Below are 22,076 nucleotides of genomic sequence, written 5' to 3'. Positions count from 1 at the left end.
ATTCGCACGACTATTTTTTTCTTTACAAATCTAGAAATTTTCACACCTTTACGTCCGAAATGTTGTTTTTGACAGATCTTTATTTCTGCTGAATGTTTAGTGATGATTACTGAAATTCTTCATTATTTTTTATTAATTTTCCGGATATTGGTAAAACTTTTACTGAGTTCGTCAAGAGAAATGACATTTCAGAGTTCACAGACCGTGTCAGTAAATAATAAATAATCGTAACTTTTACATAGGATTTTCCGATATTCAGTAGTTCTTTGACAGATGACCGTGAGTTGGATAAATTTTACGTATCTTTCAGTAAAAATAATATTTTACAGATCGTTGCCGGAAAAATTATTACCGAACATATAAATAGAAATTTTTTGTGTATAAGAAACTGCTTTGAAGTTTGTTCTGTCGGGTGAACATTCACGTATGAGTAATTCCTTAAAACGGACTGTTCAGAATAGATATCTGTGCATTTGTTCAATTTTTGCTTAACAGAGGTGTTACATATTTTCACATTAATCTTTGGTGATATTTCTTTTTTTTTTAGCTAAAGCGAGTGTGTGTCGATTTCCGTTGATTGTAAGTTAAGTAATCAGAAAAATAATGGAGAGAAACGTTGACCACTTAGTCTTTTGACAATTCTTCTGGCGAGACGAAGTTCGACGGGTCAGCTAGTATTACTTATATTTCGAGAACGTAAAATTGCCAAATATTCAATTTGGACACACAGTTAATGCAGCATTAACTTTCACGTACGCTGATGTTTCGGTCACGGTGACGGACAATCTGAAGTGTACTTTATTTCCCAAGGGTCTGGAGTGAGGTATAAGAGCTAAAGAAATTCATTTTCATTGACTCAAAATAAACCAAACCGACGTGAGAAAAATGTCAATCTCAGTTCCGCTTCCAAATTATGAGAACGAGATTCATGTCCAGTCAGTGACACAAGCGGAACAATAGTATCAAAATTGTTTTCTTTCTTTCATTTGCCGTTTCAGTCATTTTCGGTTTTCAGTGAAAATCGTATACTGTGCAGTGTCGATATTCAACCGAAGCTTTCAGAATTGATGACAGAAAACGATCCACAATGATTTTTATCTGTTGGTGCTCGAATCTGTAGTTGTTTTTGGTTTCCAAAAAGGTTCTTTGTGTACTTCGATTTATCATATTTCAAACACTCTATAATAACGCCAAACGTCACAGATTTTCAATATATCGATGAAAGAATGAGAATTGAAATTCTACTGATTCTCCGAGTAAAAATCAGTTTGGTTTCGTCTTGTCATAGAGGAACGAGTGACGTTGAAAATTATATTTATGTATGTGCTAAATTTCTTGCTAAATTTCGAAAATCGCAGTAGGCGGGAGCGTCGAACGCAATATTTTTTTCGTTGTTATTCTAGAAAACACAAATTTCTGCATATTTTCTAGTAAATTAGAGTGAATTTCTATCATTGTACAGAATGCATTTGAGTTAGTGATTTTCATAAGTACTGAATTGCTGAACTTGGTAAAAGCTTCCCGTGAAACAATCTTCTCTGAAATACGATTTGATTGAGTTTACTTTGACACTACAAATCAAAGCAAGATTGTGAATTGTGAATTTGTGACACACTTTTGTAAAGAAGCTTGGTGGCACATCGTTATCGTTGGTTGAATATTCTTCTGCATATCCGGAACAAGAATGCTCTATGACTAGTTTGTGTCAACACACAGGACATAATAGTATTGAGAAATTTCAAGTCTCGCTTCAATGAAGCGAACGAATCACAAAATATAACTTCATGCTACTGGTCATGAGTCGTCCTACACCACGAATTGCCTGCAGGTTTTCTAATCCCACATAACACAATCGAACCCGTTGTAGCGAAGGTTTCCCATTCGTTACTAATCTCATCCAATTACAACCAGTCAACCACCGGAGACTCATTAGAAGCTGCGAACAGTCGAGTCTTGGCAGCTCGGAATCCCGCGCAGCAAATTAGCTGCACTCATTAGTTCTGATTATTACCTCAACCGTCTCACAGTGCCGTACATTAATAACTAGTGCTGAGCGACGTAGCAAATTGAACTTTCACCGACTTGTTGTGGGAAGAACGGTGGACAGAGTAAATTTTTGTGTGCGTATATCAATTTGCGATAGCAGGCAAATGTCGTTTATTGGAAAACTTTCTCCGAATTCCAGCCAATAAAACGAAACGAGTCTGGCCGACACAGGAATCGGAATTAATAAAGAAGGAGTTTCATTCAAACTGTCAATGTTTGTTAGTGGTTTTATTTGAAATCTTTCATATTGTTATGCCTCGCACGTGTCGACAGACTTCCGACGAAACCAGATATTACCTGCTTAGATGTTTATGTTAAACCGTTGGGTGCCGTTGGCAGTAAAATGCTTATGTTCTGATGAGTCGAAGACGAAATGAAAAAAATATTTGATAAATACAGATGTTACCGATGTTAGTATTTTAGTCAAATTTTTTTCCGGGTATTATTTACTTGTGATTATTTCGTTTCAAAAGGCATCAGTGTCTTTTTTACCTGCTAAAGAACTAAGGCACTAAGCTGGATTGTTGGCTCTCCCTAACGGAGACGATGGTTTTGAAGAAGTAAGCGACATATCAGTTGACAAGCATCGCTCTGTGTGGTCATGCGAAACAAAACCAAAACTATGAAGGCATACGAATCTATAAATACAAGCAAAATTATTGCCAATACTTGAATCTTACATAAAACATGTCAGATTAAGGTTACTATCATACAATAAACATCGCACTTAGCGTTACAAAACGATTTGATTCTTCAACAGGGTTGCTTTGATCGAATGTAATTAGCTCGCATGTACTGTTTTGACGTTTCGCGCAGAGCTGCCAACTGTTTTTTTTTTTCAAAAATCTGTATTTGGCGGAAATATCTATTTTCCAAACAAACAATTTTCACGAAACTGAGTATGGTTTGCACTTGCCATCGGGGTGTGAGTTTAGCCGATATAAGAAACTGGTTCGAATCTAACGTATTTCATTTCAGTGAAGTTTAAATTAAGTTCGAGACTGGTTTCAAGCAAATGGTTAGACAAGTTGTAAATTAAATTAGTTTTGGCATCAAGCAAAAACGACAGCAAAACAAGAGTAATCAACCCACACTCAGAAGAAAAATCGGAATAAAAAGTGTTCGTGAGCGATTTACCACCAGTTACCATAAATATAGCGACCCCTTGAAAATGACAAAAACTAACTATTCGAGCAACACTGTTTAAGTTTCTATGAACTAGTTACCAAGGAGTACCAGAATAAATAAACAAACAGTTTGAAATAGTTGTGAAACAATTCCACCAATTTGAGTTTTTGTGTCTTTTTCGGTTATTTAGTGAATTAGTGAAATCTAAATAATTTGGATCTATTATGTCTTTCGTTACATACTGTTTGATTGTTCCTAAAATCCTCAGGACTTTCGGTACTGTTGAAATAAAAGATGTTGCTTGCTTGAAGATCAACCGATAAAAAGACCAGCTCTTCATCAGAACACATTATTTAAGCTGTTTATTTTCTGTCCATGATCGTGTCAGAGCACATCTACATTGAAAGAAATTCATTTTCAGAACGCTGACATTACAGCTCTTCCTTCTTAAGGAAAGACATCACAATTATCTTTAACCATGATTTTCTAAAACTGACAAAAAACAATGACACTATTTCATATGAAAAACTCAGATACAAAAAAGAACAATTACATACTATATATATATACAAATTTAGATACAAAACCTATTCCTACAATCAATTTTAATTTTTTCTGATATAGTTCTTCTTGTGAACTGCATTTCGTTCTGAACAGATTAAAATCTTGTACATATTATCAATCATTTTCAGGTTATTTTAGTGGTGAGTGCACCTCCAGTATATAATGTCATTTTCATCATATTCGTTCTAGAGAATTCTCAGAAACTGCTATCGTTTTGTATTGTGACCGATAAATTTGTACCAAAAGCGAAATTATCCACCCTCGGTTGCCTCAATTCACCGTTTTATCGATCACATGGAGAGCCACAAAATTGTTCAATACGACGTCCTTCTCCTCAGAATTTAGCCAATGAATTATACAACAAATCACTCGTAATCTCACTTTTCAATGGTCTTATAATTCGTCCGAAGAAGATATATATAGATTATGTGTCTAGGAATTTATACAATTTTTCCAATGACGAATTGGGAAAAACATTTACAATCTATAAAAAGGAACTCATTGAAATATTCGAAAAATATAAGTACCTAAGCGAATATCGTATTCGAGCAATAGGAAAATTCGCGACCTGGGAACAAGTGTCCATAATAATGAAAGACGAACAGGCAGTATACATGGCTTTATTCTTGGAAGAAAAAATTGTCCTAGTACAACAAAAAGGGGAGGTAATAAAAGCATAAATAAAGTAATATTGTACATTTTTCATATCTTTTTGTAGTTTACGGAATTTATTGATATTGTTCTGATATGGGAATGGGCCATCCGAATTTTCATGAGCAATTATGGTTTAAATCGTAAGGATGCGCTCGATTTAATAAAGCAACAAAAACGAGAGGCGATCGAAAACGGAGAAATTGAAATTAAAGATTTTAGTAGAAATCTTGCAATTCGCTAAGTCTTCCATCGTAAGATATACTATTTTTTGTATAATTTCAGTTCTTTAAAAAAAAAGATACAAATTAAATAAAAAATGACTCAAAACTCTCTGAAAAAATAAATTTAATACCTGCCAGTGTCCCAACTACACTCAGTTGTTTAGTTTTAAGTGAGTATCTCTTGTTTTTGTTTACATTCCATATGTAGTTACCAAGGCTACTGGTAACTGTTTTTCAAAATCAATAATTTATCAACTTGTGTTGCCAGTTCCAACATTTTTTCAAGCGAATCCGTTTTGACATTACCAGTTACTGAGGGGTAGTTAAATTTTCGATACAGTTTTGATACTCGAGTGGCAGGTCGTGTCGTCGTTTTCACCATCATATCTCCGAAACCAGAAGTTACAGTCATTTAATTTTCAAACTTGATCCAACATTTAAAAATAGCTGTCAAATGAGCCTAAACGTTTAAAAATTGGCTCGGAAATCTCCGAAAAAATGTGCACACACAGACATAAAGCTCCGAGGCTCCGTTCCAAAGTTGTTGTTTTTTTTTCAGCAATTCTATTACCTTTCTATTGAGAAAGGTCAAAAGACTATGGATTGATGTCTATTTAAACTCCTTTATATTGAGAGTTCCACGAATTTTAAGTCTTCAGCGGTAAAATATTTTGACAGGAATTTGGGCTGTATGTGGGAAACGAACTGTGCAAAACATTTTCTCGCAGATGTCTAATCAAGTACAAAATGCGTAATATTTATTTATACATTTCATTTTCGAACGAACACTAATTAATTCCAAATGGCTCAAAGTAGATATCGTGTCACAAATCTCCAAATAACCAGAGGAACGGACCACTTGAGCCAATTTCTTCTGATACCACTTGGGGTTGGAGCAGGGTAAGTTTCAGTTATCTTCAAACGAAAACGATATTTGGTTCAAATAATTAAGTTTGGTAATTTTTGAATGAAAACTTTGATAAAATCAATACGTGTAACAGAAATTATGCGAGCTTTTACAGACCGATCATGACCGATTTGAATTTTTTAAGAATTTTAAAAAATAATTTCCAAACGCTCATCAGCGAGTAACAATATTAAGTGTATATCCAAATTACAATAACCAAACTTCTGTAAGTTTGATAATCAATGACAATTAACAGTCAAACTGCGACTACTTTGTTCTGTAACCAGGTAAGCATGTCAAATCTGTCCCAAAAAGAATTCATATTGTTATACAACATTTGAAAACGGTTGGACTGGAGGCAATTTTCCCAAGATTTTTACTCTTTAACTGTCATTTTCACGGAGCTATGGAGCTTCTATTGATTTTCATTTTATTTTGTTTTTAAAGCAACCGCTCCAACGAAAAAAAAATTTAAAAAAAAATTTAGGGATGTTTTAGGCATTTTTCTTGCATCAAAAATACTTAGCCCTTTAGTACTATATAAATATGTTAAATATTATACTTTTGAATGCGTTCTAGTGCTTCGGTTTCACATTTTTTTAGAATGTGGATAGCCACAAAATTTTTCTTAAAATACTTTAACAATTAACCATGCGTTTCCATTGAAGCTCCAAAAAAGAAGGGAACGCATGGTGCTTAGTTCTACTAGTTATACACCATGCGTTTCCTTATAATAGAAAATTAATGGAGACGCACGGTTGATTATAATTGTTGTTAAAAGCTCAAATATAGAGCTTTTAACTTTAAAAAATCAAAGCTTCTACCAATATCCGAAGTATGAGGATTTGAAAGAACCAATTAAAAGTCTTTAACACTCCAAATACCAAGCCTCAAAAAAAGTTGGAACGGTAACTTTGAGCTGTCATAGCTCAGCTGCTTTTCAACGAATCTCAATAAATTTCACACCCTCGAATTTTGTGAAGTTCGTAGATTGATTCCAAAATGTTGTAGCAGACGATTGGTAGAGGAAAACCAATGAAAATTTGATTTTTCCCGTTCTAAGTTTTTTTCACGCGCCCAATATGCCCTATCTGCTTTCCAATTTTCTTTCCTTTGGCATAATCGTCGCATAGAAAACATTGAATACTTCAAAGGTACTACTTCCACAAATAAAATGCACTGAAAAAAAACTAAAAATAGGGTTGTCTACCCAAAGTTATAATGAAAACTGTAGATAGATGACCTAAAAAAAGATGAGACTTTTTACAATGATCGTAAATATCTCGAAATTCAAAGCGATAACATATATATATTTATACATCATTCGTTTGCTAGTGATACTAGCTACAATTTTTGCTCAACTACCATTACTGCACAATCAAAAGAAAACATTAAAAAAACGATGAATTTATAAATATATATGAATTTTTCATTTTTTTCACATGTTTGTATATAACTCAAAAATTAAAGCGATGACATGTACATTTTTTTTTTATTCAAAATATTGGAATCATTACCAGAAACAATGTATTGATGATCAAAATTATATATCCTTTAACACTTTAGAAGACACAAATACCTCATTTTCATATATAGATAATAAATGACTTACATGATACGAGTATTTGTCAATGAAAACACCCAATGTTTGAACATAATTTAAAAAAATTTAAAAAATATTTCCTCCAACTTTTTTCATGAACATGCTCGAAAACATTTTCTGTCAAATACAAAAAACAAATTTTTTTCGTTTGCCTTAATGTTAGATATAGCAGTTTAAAAATAACCTGTTTTTGAACTAGTTTTGCTCATAACTTCGGTTCAAAAAACGCTACCTGAATGCGCCAGTCATTAAAAAATTGGTTTAACAAACTCTGAAAACATGTGAAAAGATATGAAAAACCATGTGAAAAAATGAAAAATTCATATATATTTATAAATTTATCGATTTTTTAATGTTTCCTTTTGATTGTGCAGGAATCGTAGTGGAGCGAAAATTGTAGCTGGTATCACTAGCAATCGAATGATGTGTAAGAATATATAGGTCATCGCTTTGAATTTCGAGATATTTACGATCATTGTAAAAAGTCTCATCTTCTCTTAGGTCATCTATCTACAGTTTTCATTATAACTTTGAGTAGACAACCCTATTTTTCGTTTTTTTCAATGCATTTTATTTCTGGACGTAGTATCTTTCCAATCGTGAACAAATTTGTAAGATCGGTTGACTAACAACAAAGTTTTGACTCGGTAAAGTTGAAGTTCTCAATATCCGATTCGCGATGTAGGTGCGCATGAATGCATATAAGGCACATTTTGAGCTTGAAAAAAAACTTGGAACGGGAAAAATCAGATTTTCATTAGTTTTTCCTAAACGATCGTCAATAATAATACACTTAAAATAATATACACACTTCACAAAATTCGAGGGTGTAATATTTATCGAAATTGGTCAAGTAACAACTGAGCTATGATAGCTCAAAGTTTCCGTTCCAACTTTTTTTGAGGCTTGGTGCTCCGCGTAACTTTTTTAGGCTTGGTATTAGGAGTGTTAATGTTGAGGTATGTGTCTGGATTTCATTTGCAATTTTCATCATTTCACATTGCAATTGCAATTTTTTGCACGGAAGAGAAGAAAGTGAGACGGCTGTCATAAAAAATCGAACACTCTTTAGATTTTCGATCAAATAAATAATCAGAATTAACGTCGAAATCACTATGTAGATTTTGACAGCTGATGAGCAAATGAACGAACGGTACTCTGTTGGAAATTCGGTAAATGTTTGTCGAGTTCTGTAAAATTTTCCGAGTAAGTAAAATGTTTACAATCTTTTAATATATTTATTTCATTCAAGCACAAATCAAAACGGAAACCATTGCACTTTGTTATGAAAAAAGAGCTCGGAAAAATGAGTCCTTTTTTTCAAGATTGTTTTGATCGGAAATGACGACATTGACGACGCGGTTCAGTGAAAATCGAGTACACATGATTGAAGGATAATAGTTACACATCGTGAACCAATATAAAAGCCATCAACACAGTTTATTTAGTGAGAAATTTACAATGAAATCTATATATTTCCTTACATACGATATATGCATTTTACGTAAAATCAAAACTACTGCTAATGTTTGCAATTAAATATGAAAACAGCAAAATTATATGCATTATTCTAGTGAAACATTTCTAGTGATAGCATTACTGACAAAACGTCTTATTAAAACTCTGGCGACAGGGAACATGGACGAATTGAGCTCATCGCCACCATTCCAAATTTCGGAAGAAATTGAACTTCGAAATTTCTTCATATTTTTGTTGTGACGTTAAGCCGTCTATCAATGTAGTTTTATGCAACAAAAAACAGATTTGAAAATGATTGGAGTTGCGAAAGTCAGCATTAAAAAAAATGATTAACCGCAGAGATTGAACTCGAACCTGCGTACTATCTCCACCTGTAAAATTGTTGATTTGCATCTCTTTTCAAGGAAACAAATTTCATTTCAATAGTTGCACTATTTATGTACCATTTAATTCCACTATTTCACTGTCACGTTATTACACTTTCACAAAGTCACTATACTTTCATGAAGCATTGAGTTTGTTGAAAAAACCGATATACTGAAGAAGGATGTAAATAACATTCCGAAATACGCGTATCTGTATTGTAACGTTTGTTATGCTTCATATAGTGACTTTGTGAAAGTGTGACAGTGAAATAGTGGAATTAAATGGTACATAAATAGTGCAACTATTGAACATATTCCGCTAACAGCTCTAGGTAAAAATAGGGAAATTTCCTTCGCCATAGTTTATCCAGTAAAGACGTTTGAGATTTGTTGTATATCTTTACCTCTTGAATATATTGAATAATTGTGATTTTTCGGAACGTTCTCTTGGTTCGCTTGGTCAAATCAAGAGTACCAAATTTTGATATACGTGTTTTTTGAATGGTTTCTAATCTTTATCAGGCGATTTTTATCGTGACTATTTCGTGAGTTCTAGCCATTGGAAGAATACTCCTAAACACATAGAGCAATTCTTAGACCTTATACTCGTCCAAATAACAAATAAAAATAACAGAAGACTTGTACATTATTTTCATATAAAACTTTCTGATATAGATTCTCAGTACCGAACTCTACCATTCGTTAATTGTAGGTTGGGTACTAAACAAAATGATGTGGTGTCGACTAATGAGACGACTATTGATACAACTATACAACGAATGCAGTGTTCATGTAAAAGTTAATGAACACAATATTTAAAGCAATGGTAGCTTGAACTTTCGAATGTCCAAGAATTACTCATTTTATCTTTCGGTTTTTTTATCAATATCAAACTAACTTGAGATTGTGAGAGGAGAAAGAATATGAAAATATGGAGCCATAGTACTCAAGGAAGAGTAAGAATTTGAAGATAAAGTGCGGAAAAACTCGACGTAACAAGTTTCATTTAAGTAAGAAGGTTTTTCGCATCAGAACTTTTACCTTCTACCAGTCGGAGTCGAACTTAACGATGCAAATCATCCGAGTTTCTGATATGTCAGAAATTTACTAAATAATTACTGACTGACCAGAAGTCATAAATTGAAAGTAAAAATGAAAGTTTTATCGCTGAATTGTTAATCGAAAATTGTTTCTGTGATTGTCACGCTACGAACATTTATCAAATACGACTAAATAATATCACCAGACTAGCGCGAAGTGACGAACCACAAGTCGCGAGGACAGCTTTTGTAAATTTGCGGAATCGATTTAAAGTTGTCATCTTAGTTCTTTTTGCTTCACTTTTTTATCCCATATGTCGAAACCATTAGTTTGAGAGAGATCTACGATCGCTGTTCGATGCACTGACTCAAAAGATCACAATACTTTTTGATGAATTCATCGCAGCCAAGTAATCAGTAAAATAATGGAAAAATGCATTAACATCATAAGGGTGAAGCCAGAGTGAGAGCGACAAGCGACACGAAGCGAAGCCATGCAAATCTTGACAGATCGCATGGAGTTGCGCGGCAGAGCTCTGTCCATTCAAGTTCAACAGAAAAATGACATGTATAGCAGAGTGAGAGCGATGCGATCGGTCAGTAGTCGCTTCGCAACGTTCACCCTAAGACGTTCGACAATTCTACTGTCCGAAAATATAAATGCAAAAAAAAAATTCGGGCGAGATGAAGTTCAACGTGTCAGTTTGTTTTGCTTCATAAATCTTATGAAAAATAGTCTACTAGGCTGGAATATAATCTCATAATGCTTTTATTAGGATTTTGATGAGTTCCAAGTTGTTATGCTATATTTATGAAGTAACACTGAAAACTACTACAAGTATGCATTTCTTTGTCCACCATCTTCATTGGAACTAACAAGATCTTTTTTTTTTGTCACTAACTTTTTCGTTCCCCCTTCCCCCGTCTCTTCACCATCGCGATGGCAATTAATTAGATCCCTGTAGTTTTCAGACATTTTGTTTCCATACCCCCTTTATCCACAATATACCCTTTTTTTCATTCTCTTCCGTAACATCACCGCCCACGGAAGACCGCTCCAGTCGATGACCAGCATGCGAGCCACCCGCCGGACCTACGTAGCCTGGGGGTGTTTCCAGCGGACCCACACGGACCGAAGGATGCGGCCAGCATATATATTAACCAACGCCATCTAGAAGCCTCATGCAATATGCAATTCATCGACCACTGCCGATCGCCAGCTGAAAGCTGGATTACGATAACCCGAGATGACATAGTCTAATGATACTATTCTAGTTTTAAGTTAGTCGTTAATTAGAATTAGAAAATACCTTTGGCATCATAGAGCTTAAGCAGTGTGCCTAAAATTATATTACAATATTGAATTAAAAAAAAAGTGTGTATTTATTAAATTGAATATGTTACTTGGTTCTGCTTTAATTTACCCACACTGAAAGACATGAATCGCTGACTGTTCTCTATTTATACCCAAAATAACAATCTTTCTAAACTATTAAAAAACAAGTTTTCTTTCTATCCAACGGCAATCAACCTGATGATATAAGACAAAATAATTAGAATATTTAAAGTTACCAGATGTTAATCATTATGCTTTTAAATCCATTTCAACAATAAATTTACTTGTTTTTAAATAGACAATCACTCGATAGTGCTGATTTTATGTACAAATATGAATGTATTATTTTCCTTATTTGTATTTCAAATTTTCACAAAATTTATTAACATTACTTGGTTTGACTGCTTTTTGAAAATATGTTACAACGTTCATAAAGTATATAAGTGTTATGCTGATTTTTATCATTTTACAGAGTTTTTTTTTTCAAAATTTGTTGTTTATTAATTGATACTCAGCATAAGGAAATATTGTTTCGTAAGTTCACCATCACTCGCCAATGGCGCTGGTAGCAGTAAACAGTGATGTGATTTTGCACAGTACAACGATAAATGGCCGTAGTACAAAAATCATCGTTGTAGCATGATGCTCGCGTGATACCACCGTGATTTCATGTACAGTGATTCCATAAGCATTAGCTGAGGATAGCATTGTGACGCGAAGTGTGTTTTTGTTTTCTGTTGAATGTGTTTTCATAGATATAGGACAGTAATTGAATGCTATGGCGGCCAAGTGTATGTCACGGGTTGGCGGTTCAATGCATAGGGCACTGATCTTACAAACCAGTTGTCGTATGTTCGAGCCCCGACCTGGAAGGATTCGTAGTGTAAGTAGAATCGTAGCACCAGCCATGGTCCTGAACACTCTGAATCGGCTGCGAAGTCTGTTGAAACAGAAGGTCAAATTCCACTGCAGGAATGTAATACCAAGGCTTTGCTTTGGCGGCCAAGTGAAGCGAGGTTGCTTTTTAAAGCGAATATTGCGGTTTTCTTGTTTTGTCTTAGAAATGTACGAAACATCGATATCTCGGAAAAAAATTGTAAGGTCAACTCTCTGATTTTATGTCTAGGAATAACAGAAGATCTCGACGCATGAAAGAAAGGTTTAAGGTGAAATGTAGCGGAATGTGTGAATCGCGTTTTAATTCAACTATCAATTATTAATTTTCAATTATTCAAATACTAGACCGATTTTCGAAAAACCAAAAACACTTAAGTTTTCGAAATCAAATTTATCACAACTAAGTATTCTTCGTATTTTGAAATTTTGCTATTGGTTTTTGAAATGTATAAACGGTTACTGTTCCGTTCCATGGGGATGGTTTTAGAACTGAAAAGTAGTGTTCATAGCAGATTTTCACAAAGAATCTGAAAATGCAACTCAAAGCTATAAAATTTTAGCCAAAACAACCGAAATTTGAAAAAGTTTACAAAAACATTAGGTGGTGTGAGAAATGCAAGGTGGACTCGGTGGCATTATATCGTGATCAAAAATGACATATCAAATAATGACACGAATTTATGCACCATTTGGTTTGTGTTAAAATGAAAACGAGTTGAATACAATCAAATGGGTAAGAAATCGTTTATTTTCCAAGTAACTGTCATTTATAATGCTAAAAATGTTCAACTCTGTTGAGCTCAATGCATTGATGTTGCTGAAGCAATAATGCTTGGCTGTGTAATATCATATAATAGGTATAATCTTAGATTGTAGCAATTTTTATAGCAGAACTAAAACTTCAACCTTGACAGGCTACTAAATGAAATTAATACAAGCCAAGTATTATCGTTCATGTAGAATATTTGAAAATATATCTTATATAACCTGTGATACAAACAATGTGGCCTGGTGAACTACTGGCAAGGTTATCGAAAATATTTCAATGTTCTCTTGTGTCCATGCTTGCTACTATCCATTACGTCCAGTCTTTTTTACAAGCCAACATAACGAGAGGTAAGCCCACTGCGCTCAATCACTGAAAAAAGTTCTGGTTTCTATGTGTCGATTTTTCTTGTTATGCTTTGTGCGACGGTTCGTTCAACTGAAGCGGATGAAATTTTGCGCGCATTTTATGACGGTGTAGATTTCACCTTAAGCGTATGACTCGATAAATAAATAAATAAATCAGGAATTCGACTTTTTCCTTTGATAAGAGTATTCTTTCCGTGTTCGAATCTTGGTTGTGATTTCGTGAAAAATTCAGAATAGAATGTAAACAGAAACGGCAAAAGTGTGTTAGAGAGTTTATAATTTAAACTATTTAAATTTAAATTATTTAAATTTAAATATTATTTTATTTAAACGAATTGAATTTTGATCTTTCAAGTCATGCGTCATGATCTAATAAATCTCAAGTCGTTAATTTTTAAATTTTGCTTTTTGCCAAGAAAATCACCTGAAAGATTTCGTTATAACATTGGTGAAAGTGTTTGATTTATCTGTACAATTTTTATTACAATTCTTGACTAGGAAAAAAATCACCTAAAGTTTGCTCCTAAATAATGTTTCCAAAAAGTAAATCTCAGATCTATTATTCCAAAAGCATCCCAATGCGGTTCGGCAGCTAGCAAAACTCCTTACCATGAGCAATAAGCAGAACAAATCCAATGACCCTATCAAAACTTTGGGAACCACATTCAAACATCAGTCCGGCCGTCGTTCGCTCGGTCGCATTCATTCGCATTTCCAGGTGGCAACCGAAAAACCAAGTCAAAACAACCCTCCGATCCACCACCTAGTGTCGTTAGCAACTACTGGACGAAGGTAAAAACTACTCTCATGACCATGAAATGCGGCCTTCTCTCGCAGCATCACAGGTCCGATGAACGGTCATTTCACGTTTTCACACCTTCCGCCGTGATACCAACCGATCCTTTTTTGTGCCATTCGAATCAGTACCTTCATGAATATGAGCATGACGACGCAGTTCAATTCGATTCCTCCATATTGGAAGGAAATCGACATCGTTTTGCTATCCCGAAAAAACCGAACTCCCCGGAGATGGATCGGTTCGATAAAAAAAATGGGAAACCCCCATTTCACCCCACATTAAGGTGAGTTGATGGAAACTGGCTGCTCCAGATTGCGTTTGGGACTCTGTGTGTGAGATAAATCTTACCTGGAGGTAATTTTTCCTGATTTTCCTCTCTGGTTCCGTTCGGTTTTCTACAGCTCTCCGGTTTTTCCGTTTGCTACCTTTTTTTCCCCTGCGAAAGGTGTGGGAAAACTTGCTGCTATTTTCTTGCGTTTTCCACCTTATCTTAGACTCTGAAGCTTCGAGTGGTTCATACTATTCGGAAAAATATCACTTGCTATCCATCATTTTGCAACTTTTCAGGATCTTTTATTCACTTGAACTTTCACCTAACAACGACCTTTTCTCGTTTTCCACCGCATCAGAGCAGGCCAGGCCCACCCGTTGGCAAACAATTTTCTTCACACTAATTGGAATGAAGATTTTTCAGGAGCACATTCCATTTTTCGCTGCTCGTTTGCTTCACTCCATGAAATGGGTGTCAGCCAGGCGTGAATCAAATTCGTTTTTCGCATCAATTTTCCTCACTCACTGCTTCGAAAAAAAAGAAACGAAATTAGAACCAACTCTAGAAATTCCCGTTTTAGTTTGGGGGTTTGCACTTTTCAACGGGCTCACCCAGCAGGGCTCCAGATGAATAATCTTACTTTTCACTATTCTACAACAGCAGCTCCAGCAGCAGCAGTTTTTCTTTTCTGCTCTCCTGCAGCCACACTCCAATCCACAGTGACCCAGGATTACTGGAGAAAAGGACCTAGAAAAAAAAATACTGACAGGAGCTAGCGAATAGGGGAACCACTTCGAATCACTGCCTGCACCTGACTGAGCAGAGCTGAGACGAGTTGCTGCTGCTGCTGGCAAAATCGATTGGCAGATCAGTCTTCGAGCCTGGCTGGGATGCTGCCCGAGCGCGGCCGTTGCTGAACTTTTGACTCACTTTGCTCAGCTCGGTTCACTAGCCTCTCTCGGTCACCCAACCCACTCGCCAGGAAAATTCGAAAAAGGAAAATAACTGTTGGTTTGTTGTTTAAATCGGGCCCCCTAACAAACAACACACCGCCAACCGTTCGCTCTCGCACTGTTCGCTCTCCTCTCTGGGCAGTGCGAGCGGGGATGACTGTTTCTGATTCTCGCTCTCTTGATCTCGCTCTATGTTCGTCTCTGAAAAAGACGACGGATACATGAGAGAATTGTCCCATTGTTTTGGAAAAATCTATGAGAATCATCGTGGCGCGAGAGTGCGAATGTTTTTTTCACTCTCGCGAATACAAGCCGCCACCATGGAGTACGTTTTTTTTGCTGGAAGACATCAGTCGTTTAGGTGTTGTCATTTAACTTACAGAAATATAAATTTTTACGATCAGTATTCAAAATAATCAATGCGTGTTGGCTTGGTATTACTTCTAACTTCTGGCATAACGTAGGATTATTGCCTCGTAGTCAAAATGAAATTTATCCTTTTGCCGAAGGAGTAATTCCATATATAAGCCACAGAAAAGTTGTGAAATCAGGAACGATGTGCTCCGATTTGGACCAACATTTGTACAAGTTCTTCTCAGTATGGCAAAGCATTAAGGGGCGGCTAGGGCCATACACTTTTAAAAATGAATATTTTTGCCTTTCTCATATAGAAAGGTTATGCAATCACTTGAAAAACCGACTAGTGAAAATTGGCCCGGAGAGCCAAGTGTCATATACCATTCGACTCAGTTCATCGAGCTGAGCAATGTCTGTGTGTGTATGTATGTGTGTGTGTGTGTGTATGTGTCAAATAATCTCACTAGGTTTTCTCGAAGATGGCTGAACCGATTTTGACAAACTAGGATTCAACTGAAAGGTCTCGTGGTCCCATACGGAATTCCTGAATTTCATCCGGATCCGACTTCCGGTTCCGGAATTATAGGGTAAAGTGTGTTCAATATTGTACACCGTCACTTAAACCGGCGAAACAAAAAACGTGAAAATTTTTCTAAACTGGTCTCAAAACTACACAAATCGATAGTCATTATTAGTAGGCAACTAAACAAACCGATTCCGGCTATCCTGGTTCCCGGCATACGGTTCCGGAAGTACCAGAAATAGTGGTCATATATACCAAAATGGATCTCACTCACTTTTCTCAGCGATGGTTTGACCGATTTCCACAAACTTAGATTCAAATGAAAGGTCTTCCGGTCCCATACGGAATTCCTGAATATCATCCGGATCCGACTTCCGAATCCGGAGTTATAGGGTGCGTACTAAAAGAGTTGGTGTGTCATGTTAGTTGGTGGCCGTACGAACTGACTTCGATTATACCGGTTCTCGGGTTCCGGTGCCGGAAGTCCATATAATAGTGAACCCATTTCGTTCTCTTAAGGATGGCTTACGCAATCAAAGCACTGTTTTATTTTGTATGTTATGCATAAACAATCACTTGGTTTCTTTCAAAAATCGAAGAGAAAATTTTTGAATGGAGTACCACAATATTATATGTACATGAGAAAGGCATCATTACACCACTAGGTGGATTAAAACAGGTTTTTTAATTTGTACTTTCTTATGGTACAAGTAGATTTTGAAAGCCCGTGTCTATCGTCATTCAAAAAGTACAAGGATCAGCCCCATGGGGTTGTTCGAGCCATTGATGTGGAACAAGGCAACCAGAATTTCTAATGATCGACATTTTCAATTAATCGTCGCACTTTTGAATCCGCAAATGCACGAGAGTCTGCTTAGATTGATCTTTATTAGGAACCAACACCGAACACGCGAACTCAGAATGTAGACTCTATTTGTCGTTATTCGTATTTGTTTTGTAGCCGACGAAATTACATCAAGTGCCTAAATGTATGCAATTATATGTTTGTACACGCTTGCGATACGGATATCGATAATTAAGCTTCTTTTCGCCAAGCTTGTGTTCAAGTTTTGTATGCAAGCAGTTATTTTTATAGCGTTTCTCTACCATTACTATCCTTCTGCAATTTTGGTTGAAGCGATAAACTTTTTCTCATTATCAATCGAGTTCATCTTATATAAATTAGAAATAAATCTTATGCACTCAAAATTTACCATGGGGTAGTTGTCGATTTCTCAGGCGAAACGACATAACATGGAATTTCATCTATAGGGGCTGTCCATAGAAGACGTCACGCCGCAAGGGGGAGGGGGGTGTTTCATAAAACGTGACCTTCTGTGACAGGGGGAAGGGGGGTAGGTTTTTGGAATGTGACGTCCAATATTTTCAATGAACGCATTTTTGAAATACCTGCTTTGTTCTATTCCGTGAAAAAATCTCCACAATAAACGTTCACATTCTAAAGGAAAACGTGTATTTGTTGATGTAGAAGCTTCTTCTTGTAAATTCGGAAATGAGTGATGCAGGAAATCATTTCTGTTGTGATCACCAAAGTGCACGGAGGAGCGAGTAAATTAGCGAAATTAATAAATTGTGCCTAATATGAGTAAAAAAGAAACAGATGCCTTCAAACGGTTTAACTTAAGTTATGCACTGATAATTTTTTCAGTAATTTGATTTTCTAGCATTGATAATAGTATATCATAAGAATTTCTCTTATCTGATTCTGATGCAGTTTATTGAATTGTACTCCATTTGAAAAAGGGCGGGAGATCAACGATTTCAGACGTAGATCATGTCATGTCTTCTCTTGATCATATGTGATTTTCCTCCACCAACATCAAAGCTTATCGAATCATCCAATGATTGAACTTACATAAATCAAGAATCATTTTAGCTCAAAATCACTACCCATTGTGTGACGGAAGATCAGTACCGATATTGATCGATGTGATTTAAAATTCACTGATCAACTGATCATGAAAAGATTCTCCGGCAGTGATCTCGTTTTGATGAGGTTTTGGTCTTTATTTTCTCAGCCCTGTATGCTACACTAAGGAAATATTATTCTTTACCTAAAACAATAATATATCTGTGTACCCCTAGGAGGAATAAAACAGATGATTTAAATGTTTCATCAATTCCAACCAAATACTTTTGTTAATTTTTATAATTGATATTAATAAACTACAAAATTAGTTTTATGGATATTTTTTAATCTAATGACAGCATGTAGTAAATCGATTTTTCCCTCATATTTTTATAGTTTGTCATACATATTGAGAATGTATTGAGATGAATTTTATTTGTTTTGAATTCGTGACATGTGACATAGGGGGGTGGGGGGTCTTTTCTTCTGTGACAATTTGTGACAAAGGGGGGATGGGGAGTCAAAAATCGTAAAAAAAAGCGTGACGTCTTTTATGGACAGCCCCATATCAATTAAAGCTTCAAATCGTATTATAACGCTTTCTGTCCTGCTGTTTAGCAACAACCTACCTCTGACTTGTTACACGTAAGACTGGAACGTTAGCTAGAATTTCGCATATATTTATAGACTCACGTACTTCCAACAGCTTCGCTTTTGCATCGATTGACCAATTAGAGCGATGCTTTCCTATTGATATATCGCTTACTCCTTCAAAACCGTCGTCTACGTTAGAGAAATCCGATATGCCAGAGATGTTTAGCAGACAAAATAGGACACTGCTAGCTATTAATCAATATTGCAATGATATATAGTTGAAAATACATGAATATGAACATTCAAATCAATACGTAGAAATATTTTCAATCAAATGGTAACATAATAATAATAATTGATACAAAATTGACTGAGCTGTAGTTGTTCAAAACCTGACCATATTTCTACGTGTATTTTTCTTGAGTTTCTAAATTGCACCCATATATAGAAAACAAAAATGTATTCCACAATAAAACTACTACACCATGCTTGCACAGGGTTGCGCAAGTGATCCTGGCACATTTTGTTCTCCGGTTACACTGGAATCAAATAAGAGAGGGAGAAACCGAACACGGCATGAAGTAAATAGAAGAATAAACAGTTTTGATGTGGAACACATCTTTCTTAGGGCTGCAAATCAGAAACTCAAGAAAAACTACACGTAGAAATGTGGTCAGGTTTTAAACACTTACAGCTCTGTTTTGTATCAATTATTAATATTATTTCATCATTTGATAGGAAATATTTCTACGTATTGATTTGAATGTTCATAGCCATGTATTTTGAATTGTATATCATTGAAATGTTGATTATTAGCTAGCAGTGTCCTATTTGGCTGCTAAAAATCTTTGGCATACCGGATTTCCCTGCCATAGTCGACGGTTTTGAAGGAGTAAGCGATGTATCAAAGAGCGAGCATCGCTCTGATTGGTCAATCGATGCAAAAGCGAAGTTGTTGGAACAAAGCGAATCTATAAATAGAAGCGATATTAAAGCTAACGTTTCAGTGCTACTCCTAGCATGGTAGAGGTAGGTTGTTGCTAGACAGCAAGACAAAAACGTGCCATAAAACGATTTGAAGCTTTAGGGGCTGATGCCAGTTGTTAGCGTAAAACCGTGTCGCTCGCTGTGCGTATTACATTTCTCTTCATGCTCTTTCGTAAATGTGTAAAACGACTCTCGATGTGGCCGGGTGGCCAAGAAAGTTTTGATATTTTCGGTTACAAGTTTGACTACATCACATAAAATCCAATAAAGCTACCGCTTGTTTGGCAGCCCCAGTGCAGTAAAATTTCATTCAATTCAATTGAAACTGAATGTGAAACACATTGACGATCTCTCCACTGCAGTAAACTTCAATCTCTGACACACACAATGTTTGCTGACGGCCCGAACGAGCAGCATTTAGTTCATCACTCGTTTCTCTTTAATCGAGGCTCAGTTTAACCACCGTCAGTTGATCTCTTGAAGTAACAAAATATTTCTTTCAGTAGTGTGAAAGCGGCCTTCAAATGAGGTTCATGTAAACATTCGAATTGGTTCAAGATAATAGATGAAAGACTAATCAGATAGATGAAATATTAATCACAGAATACACATAAATTAATTTTTTCCTCCTTCAGTTTTCATTTTTAATACTTTACTCCATTTATAATTCTATTCGTTCGAATCTGCTTACTACCAAGAGCGAAGACAATGAAGCAGCTATACTACTTGGCACTTGAAACTGAGCAAGCAAATCTTCAAATGACTAGGTACGACTATTCAACTGACGATGAATTCTGGGAGCTTCACTTGAAAATGGCAACAAAAGTCAAATGAATTAGTAGGGATACGCTGACGGTCAGCGGCCATAAATTTCATTTTCATCTTATATTATTCGATTGAAAATGAAATTTTACCGCACTGGGCAGCCCTGATGAGCCGATTTTATTTCTCTCTCATGTTTCTTTACGTTACCAGGATACAAGAGCAGGAAAAAATGGTGCCGCCATAGAAACGTACTTACCATTACAAAAATAACATTCACTTAATTTTTATCGCGACAACATATATGTTTTTATGCACTAATCGCATCTAAACTAAATTATCTAGACATTGTCAGGATAGATTTTTGATCCATGCTTTTGAAGACGAGATATTCAATGAACAAGTTGAAAGTTGCCGTTTTCAGCTATGCAACTCTTCCTTCAGAAAAAAGACTTTCCCGACCGCTAAAGTCAAACAATCATTCTAAATTTTCACAGAATAATCTAAACTAAATTTCTAAGAGATTGTCTGTTGGGTTTTTTGATATTCGTCACCGTTTCTGAGAAAATCAGATTTGAAGCGTGAAAATAGCCCTTTAAAACGCCCTAAAACACACTGGCCTCAGCCCTTAATTGGTATACTCTGATCTTGTGTCATGCAAGCTCGGAATTGCATGTTATGTCGTTTCCCAATGAGAAATTGACAACTACCTCTGGATAAATTTTGAGTGCTTAAGATTAATTTCTAATTTATATTAGATGAACACGATGGATAATAAGAAATAGTTTATCGCTTCAACCGAAATCGCAGAATGGTAGAGAAACTTAACGTTAAAAAAAATGCTTGCATAAAAAACTTGAACACAAGCTTGGCGAAGAGAAGCTTAATTATCGATATCGCAAGCAGTGCGGTAAAATTTCATTTTCAATCGAATAATATAAGATGAAAACGAAATTTATGGCCGCTGACCGTCAGCATATCCCTACTAATTCATTTGACTTTTGCTGCCATTTTCAAGTGAAGCTCCCGGAATTCATCGTCAGTTGAATAATCGTTGATAGTCATTTGAAGTTTTGCTTGCTCAGTTTCAAGTGCGGAGTAGTGTAGCTCCTTCATTGTCTTTGCTCTTGGTAGTAAGCAAATTCGAACGAATAGAATTATAAATGGAGTAAAGTATTAAAAATGAAAACTGAAGGAGGAAACAATTAATTTATGTGTATTCTGTGATTGATATTTCAGCAATCTGGTTTGTCTTTCATCTATTATCTTGAACCAATTGGAATGTTTACATGAACCTCATTTGAAGGCCGCTCTCACACTATTGAAAGAGATATTTTGTTACTTCAAGAGATCAACTGACGGTGGTTAAACTGAGCCTCGATTGAAGAGAAACGATTGATGACTGAATGCTGCCCGTTCGGGCCGTCAGCAAAAATTGTGTGTGTCAGAGAGTGAAGTTTACTGCATTCGAGAGATCGTCAATGTGTTCCACATTCAGTTTCAATTGAATTGAATGAAGTTTTACAGCACTGATCGCAAGTATGTACAAAGACATAATTGCATATATTTGGGATAATGGTGTAATT

General features: G+C 35.6%; 1 protein-coding gene across 6 annotated transcripts in view; it reads right to left on the bottom strand.

Annotated features, from left to right (window-relative positions):
- The window catches only part of LOC131430361 (glutamate-gated chloride channel), a 249,491-nt gene extending 234,219 nt beyond the window's left edge, over positions 1-15,272 (bottom strand). For all 6 annotated transcript variants that reach the window (XM_058595278.1, XM_058595277.1, XM_058595273.1 and 3 more), the window contains exons 1-2: positions 15,085-15,272; positions 14,522-14,971 (exon numbers count right to left, since the gene is read on the bottom strand). The gene's annotated coding sequence lies outside the window, so the exon portion shown is untranslated. The remainder of the gene's footprint in view (positions 1-14,521; positions 14,972-15,084) is intronic.
- Positions 15,273-22,076: the final 6,804 nt, after the last annotated feature.

This window comes from Malaya genurostris, chromosome 2, assembly GCF_030247185.1.
Source record: "Malaya genurostris strain Urasoe2022 chromosome 2, Malgen_1.1, whole genome shotgun sequence".
Taxonomy (NCBI): domain Eukaryota; kingdom Metazoa; phylum Arthropoda; class Insecta; order Diptera; family Culicidae; genus Malaya; species Malaya genurostris.
Note: the sequence above shows the minus strand (reverse complement) of the source record. Positions and strands in the feature narration are given on the sequence as shown.